Source organism: Chinchilla lanigera, unplaced genomic scaffold (assembly GCF_000276665.1).
Source record: "Chinchilla lanigera isolate Chin_1 unplaced genomic scaffold, ChiLan1.0 scaffold00007, whole genome shotgun sequence".
Taxonomy (NCBI): Eukaryota; Metazoa; Chordata; class Mammalia; order Rodentia; family Chinchillidae; genus Chinchilla; species Chinchilla lanigera.
Window position 1 is genome coordinate 1,701,327 of NW_004955408.1, and position 7,109 is coordinate 1,708,435.

Consider the following 7,109-nt stretch of genomic DNA (forward strand, 5'->3'; position numbering starts at 1 on the left):
CCCTGAGATGTTGTGGAACTGCCCTGAGATGTTCTGCCAGGCCCCTTTAGGTCTGGGTATTCTGAAGACAGATGTGACAGATGCAAGCGTGAACTTGTGTGGGTGTGGCCGTGATTCCAGGCTTGATACTAAGCAAGAAAGAGCTTGATGCCCGCTGCGTAGAGAAGCCAGCACCATGGTGCTTGGAGTTGCCAAAAACAGATCTTTTTTTGTAGGACAGCGGGCAAGGAGATAGGAAATACAGTCAAATCGGTGTCCTTGATCTGCCGGGACTAAAGGAATTTATTTTAAGCAACTCAGGGTAAAGGGAAATAGAGGGCTGACTGCTTGTAACTGGAAATCTTGGTATGCAGGTCCAAGTAGAATTTAAGGGTAATCCTGGCCCATCCTGCAACTACTGACTGCACCCTTCACTTCTTTTTTTTTGTTTGATTGATTGATTGATCAATCGATCGATTGATTGATTTTAAGACGGGGTCTAGCTTTGTAGTGAAGGCTGGCATCAAACTCACAGCAATCCTCCTGCCTCAGCCTCGCAAGAGCTGGAATCACAGGCATGTACCACCACGCCTGGCTTGTACCCTTTGCTTCTAATCTAGGTCTGTGAGGCCTTGTTCTGGTTCCTGTTTCTGCTCTATTTAGTTTTACCAGGCAGTCGAGGCCAAGTGTTAGGGTTCCATGCCTGTGTCCTATAAAACAGCTTTAACTGGGTTTTTTTTCTTAATTTTTTTTACAAGACAGGATCTCATTACATAATTCAAGCTACCTTGAACTCACTGCATAACCCAGGTTGACCTTAACCTCACAGCACTCCTCCTGCCTCAGCCTCCCAAGAACTGGGATTACAGGCATGTGCCACCATGGCCAGCTGTTGAGCAACTTTTAGGAACAGGAAAGTTGTTTTATGGCTGGTTTTCTGTCTCTGTGACCTTTTTCCCTGCATTCTGGTTCTGTCTAGCAGGAGCCTTCCTGTGCTGAAGTAGATGCCCCTGTGCTCTTAGTACCCAAGTGCACCCAACCTTTTCCGCAATGCCCTGGGCAAAGACTTGAGGCACAGTCCCAGTGGAGTCCCCACGTACAAGCCAGGGATATCTGGGATGGGACCTCACGACCAAACCATCAGCCACTCTTTCCTAGTTCCCCATCCACCCCAAGAGCAGAGACAATTGTGTGCAGTTCTGCAGCGCGCCAGGACTCTGACTGGAACACCACAGTGCCATGGCCCCAGGTGACTCCAGAAGTGAGGGCCACCGCTGACCCCACCTGCCCCCAGAACCCAGCTGAGGTAGTGGGCTTGTCTCCAGGTGACAAAGCCAGCTCAGGAGGACCCCCAGGGACAGAGTGACAGCCTGGGCTCTGCCTGTTGGACTAAAGAACCAGAGGCCACCAATGCATTTCTTGTGGGGCAGCAAGAAACCACTAGGAATGTCCACAAGGCACCCTGCCAAGAAGGGCTGGGAAGGTCCAAATGATGTGTTCCATGATCAACCTATAGAGAATGCCAAGCAGTCACTCATGCTAGACCAGCTGCAGGACAAAGTTTCTACCCATGCTAGAGAGAATAGAATGCCCTCTGCCCAGAAAGAAATGAAATTATACAGCAATCCAAACCACCAAAACATGATCGAAGTGTGCCATATTTATGACATTGAGTAGGATCCTGGATTTGTGACATTGCCCCATTTACAGTCTTTTCAGGTTTCTGATCTTTGTGTTGGTTTCCAGCACAGTCTTAGGAATCAGATCAACTCCCTTCAGCTTTTTCTAACTGTGGTCCTTTCCTGTCACATTGCGAGGCCTCTCTTTCCCATTGGAAACATCGCAGTTGAAACTTCTTCCTCACAACCTCTTTGACATCAGTAACACAGACACATGGCGGAGGCTCCGTATCTCTTCCAGCACCTTCTGCTCTTTCCCATGGAGATATTTGTCAATAACAAGCCATTTCTTTATGTAGATCCCACTTCCCCAAGTCTCCATCCTGAATAAATTTAATGTCAATCACCCAGAAACACACATCACCTTATTTTTCACTTTGCCAGCATGGACTAAGAAGTACAAAATAATGAAGATTTCAGGCATTGGCCCAGTACTGCTTTCCCCAGGGAGATGATTGGCACGGTGAGAGCCACCTTGACTCTCTGCCCCCGTGCACCCCCGTCTTTCAGCACACCTAGGATAAGAACAACTCTGGAGGGGCTGGGACCTTCTAGGTTGCGTGTGAAATTCCACGCAGAGCATGAGGCTCTGCCAGACCCCCAGGGGGTCACTTAGAGATAAGAGATTCTCAGAACCCTCATCCCAAATCCATCAGAGAGAGACAGGCTTTATTGGTTCCGTACATCCATGCCACGTTCCCTTCACAAACCCTGTGTAAAGGAGTGGAGCCAGATGACTCCTATCTCTCCTCTGAGCGACTTGAGCAGATGTACAGGGCTGAGAATGGACCCTCACCAGTGAGTGTCCGCCAGGGTTCTGCCAGGCAAACAGGCAGGCAGGCGTGAGAACTATGGACATTCCCAAAGCAGATCAGAACTCCCCACATATGTGTTAGATCCCAGTCAGTAGGTAGGTAAAATACAAGTTCTCTCCCTTTGGTAGGGAAAACACCAGGACTTGGAGAGGCCCAAAGACCTGCTAGCCTGGGCAGTCCACTCAAGATCAGTCACTGACAGACACAGATTCAGAAACTCGTAATGGGAACTGAGCGTCTCAATTCTATTTACAGGTTTTTCAGGTTTGTGATTTTTTTCTTTATTTTGTACTCCTTAGTCCATGTTAGCAAAGTGAAAAATAAGGTGACGTGTGTTTCTGGGTGATTGACAATAAAAGTCTCTAAGAGGCTTAGAGACTCTTCCTTCCTTACCCCTCTCAAACACAAGGCAATCTCCTAAGATAAGTTGGGGCTTCTAAAAGAGACAAAAAAATAGACACAAAATCATTTTGATAAATTTGACCCAGGAAATGTGAATAAATAGATCTATTCATATATATAGATAGAGAGAGAGAAGAAAGGAGAGAGACTCACTCTGATGGTATTGTTCAGACAGGCTGAATAGTTTCAATAAGGTTTAGTAATATTTAAATAGCTACCTTTTTGGAGTTTTTTTTTTTTAAATCAGCTTTGAGCATTTTGATTTTTCAAATACCCAGTATCTCTACTAAGTAAACATGAAAGTTCTATTATTGGCAGGACAAGTTGGGAGAGGAAAAGAACTTGTGATAAAATAATTAGATTAAAAATAAACACTCCAAATACTGCATGTTACTTATAAAACCAAGGAGAACACTTTTGTCAAACTCCAAAATTTATATACACTTCTATACCATAAGAATTGATAGTTTTAAGCCAGGTGTAGTGGTGCATGCCTGAAACTGTAGCACCAAGGAGGACAAGGCAGGAGATTTGCCTTGAGGTCAGCCTGGGCTACATAGTGAGTTCAAGGTGCATCTAAACTACATAGCAAGACCCTGTCTCAAAAAACAAACAGAAAAGTTGGTAGTTTTAAACTGGACATAGTAGCCCACAGCTGTAACTCCAGCACTCCAGGAGGCTGAGGCAAGAGGACCACAAGTCGAGGCAATTTAGCCACTTAGCAAAATAAAAAAGGCTTAGGGTATAGCTCACTGAGAAGGCCCTGAGTTCAACCTCTAATACTTCAAAAGAAGAAGGAGAAGGGGAAGGAGAAGGAGAAGGAAAAGGAGAAAGAAGGAGAAGGAGAAAGAAGGAGAAGGAGAAGGAGGAGAAGGAGAGGAAGTTCAAAAGTTTTTTTTGAAAAAAGGAAGTGTTTATCTACTTTGTAGGTTCAGTTATTTATGTATGAAACAAAGTAGGAAAATATATTGAGAAAGGATTGTGTGAACAGAGCACTTCTTTAATGTGTCACATTTTTTAAAAAAAAGACAATTTATTAGTACACGTTTGCAGTACCTAATGATTATACTCATCATGGGGAGTTGGTCCATGTGCAGAGAACATATTAATGCTTTTTATGCTGCTTCCCCTCCCCTTTCTCGCTGCTCCCTCCATCGTCTGGTCTCCTTCCCCTTTACAAGAAATCCCTGTTTCCTACTTTCTATCTTTCATTTTGCTCTTTATTTATACCATGTATTTCTTATGTAAGAGAAACCACGTGATATTTAAGTTTGTGTGTCTGATTTATTTCACATAACATTATGGTCTCAAGATGCATCTGTTTTCCTACAGATGACTCAAGTTTATCCTTTACAGCAAAGTAGTACTCCATGGTGCATAAATACCACATTTTCTTTATCCAGTCATCTGTCAATGGCTACACAGGCTGCCTCCAAGTTTTAGTTACTATGAGTTGTACTGCTATAAACACTGGTGTGCATGATTCATTGTAATATGTTGTTAACTCTTTGGGGAAGGCAGAAGGGGAACAGCTGGGTAAAATGTTATTTCTAGTTTCAGTTTTCTGAGGAATCTCCATATTGACTTCCATAGTGGTTGTACTAGTTTACATTCCCACCAACAATGTAGAAGTGTTCCTTTTTCTCCACAGCCACACCAGGTTTTGTTATTATTTGATTTCTTGATGATCGCCATTCTGTCTGGAGTAAGATGGAGTCTCAATATTGCAATGATTTGCATTTCTCTAATGGCCAGAAATGTTGAATATTTTAAAATATATTTATTGGCCATTTGTAGTTATTTTTCCAAGGATTGTTTGTTCACTTTAGTTGTTCTTTTTTTGTTTTTGTTTTTGTTTTTTTGAGACAGGGTCTCGCTGTGCCGTTCAGGCTGGCCTTGAGCTCACTTTGTGGGCCAGGCTGGTCTCAAACTCGCAAGGATCCTCCTGTCTCAGCCTCCTGAGTGCTGGGATTACAGGCGTGTGCCACCATGCCCAGCCAGTTGCTCATTTTTTGATTGGGTCTTTTATTGGAGAGGTCCAATTTTTTCTTAGTTCTTTATATATTTTTAATAATAGTTCTCTTTTGAAGGCATAACTGGTAAAAAAAAATCTGTAGGTTGTCTCTTCATTCTGTTGGTCGTTTCCTTTGTCATACAGAAGCTTTTTAATTTGATAGAATCTCATTTGTTGATTCTTGATTTTTTTTTTCTTGTGCAAGGAGAGTTCTGTCAGAAAATTCTTGTACATACCTATGACTTTAAGAGTTTTATCTATTTTATCTTCCAACAGAGTAAGTGTTTCTGTTCAAATATTTAGATCTTGTATCCATTTGGATTTTAGTTTAAAATATTATGACAGACATAGGAGTAGATTCAATCTACTGCATGTATATAGCAAATTTTCCCGCATGACTGTGTCAGTTTCTTAAATGTAAATGTATTTTAATACATATTTCATTAATACTGAAGAAACCAAACAAATTGCAGTGTTGTGCATGTTATCAATGACAAAAATAAAACTATCTGTGATATGGCATGTACTTGTGATTTAATGTAAGCTCCTGTAAATAAAATTGTGTTTCTGAAAGTAGTTTGCCAATATTAAATGCTTCATATGTGAATCATAGACTATTTAAAGGCTTTATGTTTACAACTCAAATTGGGCTTCAGATATAAAATGAAATCCTTTCCCCCAGGTAGTAAGAGAAGAAGGCTTCGTTCATTAGCTTGGGCTTTAAAACAAAGGCTGTAATTCAAATAAGTATGAGATTATATTTTTCTATACTTCAGATGAAAACTTCTTAGGGCCAGGGATATACCTCAGCAGCACAAGCGCCTACCTGGCAAGTGCAAGGTCCTGAGTTCAATTCCCAGTACAAAAAAAAAAAAAAAAAACTTCTTTACTAGTTGATCATTATGAAATTTATGTGCATGTTGTTCCAAATATTCATAAAAGTTTCCCAGCAGCAATCAAATACTATACCAGTGTTTAAACATTTTGTTACAATTACAAATTTAGTTCAAAAATTCAATGGATGCAATTAGAGACCATACTCATAAGTGAAATAACTCAGACCCACATGTGTAAACATCATATTGTCTCCCTAGTGTAAGAAACTGAAAGAGTGCATAAAATCTGAAAGGTACAATAGATATTGTGAAAGGAAAAGAAACTGCTCAAAAAGAAAGAACAATTGGGATGGGGAAAGGAGAAAAGAAAGAAAGAAGGAAGGGAAAATATATATTTTTATAGAAGATAGCTAAAATAGCTTTATAGAAGTTAGCTAAAATAATTGTGCTAATTTCTATTGGTTTATTAAAAGGAACAGTTAATGCCTAATTGTTTCATCAATTTTGCATGCCTATATCTGGTAATCTGAACAGCTACTTTGAAGATAACAATATGCAATACAACAACCATTGTTAATTTCCTATCACCTTGTTTTGAAATTCTGTTAAAAAAAATTCAGCCAAGAAACCTCACATACTGTATCAGTCAGTACTTACTAGAGAAACAGATTTAACACAAGATATACAAATATGTAAGAATTCACAAGACTGGCTTATGATGGCCACCCAGAGTGAGGTGTGGAAGAGCACAGAGGGTCTGTCTGGGTGCTGGAGAGCTGCAGGACCCAGTACAAGGCCTGGAGCTCATTGCAGTGTCTGCTCCGAGTCCATATCATGAGGCCAAAGATCTGCACTGGAGCCTGAAGATAATGTCCAAAGTGAAGGTGAGGACTGAGCTCCTCCAAAGACACAGAAGTGAGCCTTCCTTCAATTCCCTTTTATACCATCCTGGTGACAGTCCTCCCTCGGGTAGATCTTCCACACACAGAACTAAGCTGAGTTCATTCAGTGGACATTTCTTACTGAAACTGACACAGTTAACTGTCACACATATTACCATTTTGTTGTCATTGACATTATAATGATACATATTTATGGGATCTCGTGTGTGTCTTGCTTACTTTCCGCATTGCTGAGATGTCTAAAGTGAAAAGATGAAAGGTTTATTTGGCTCACAGTTTGTAGAGGTTTCACTCCACACTTCGCTGGCTCCAAGGCAGGGCAGCGCATCAGAGGGGCATCGCAGAGGAGAAACAGTCCATGGCAGGCGCAATGCAGCAAGCCACAAGCAGCAGAGGACAAGCAGGGATCCTCCTCCTGTCTCTTATCCCCTATCCAGCTACTCACCCTTATGGCAGGCGGCAGTCACACCCAGAGTGGAGCA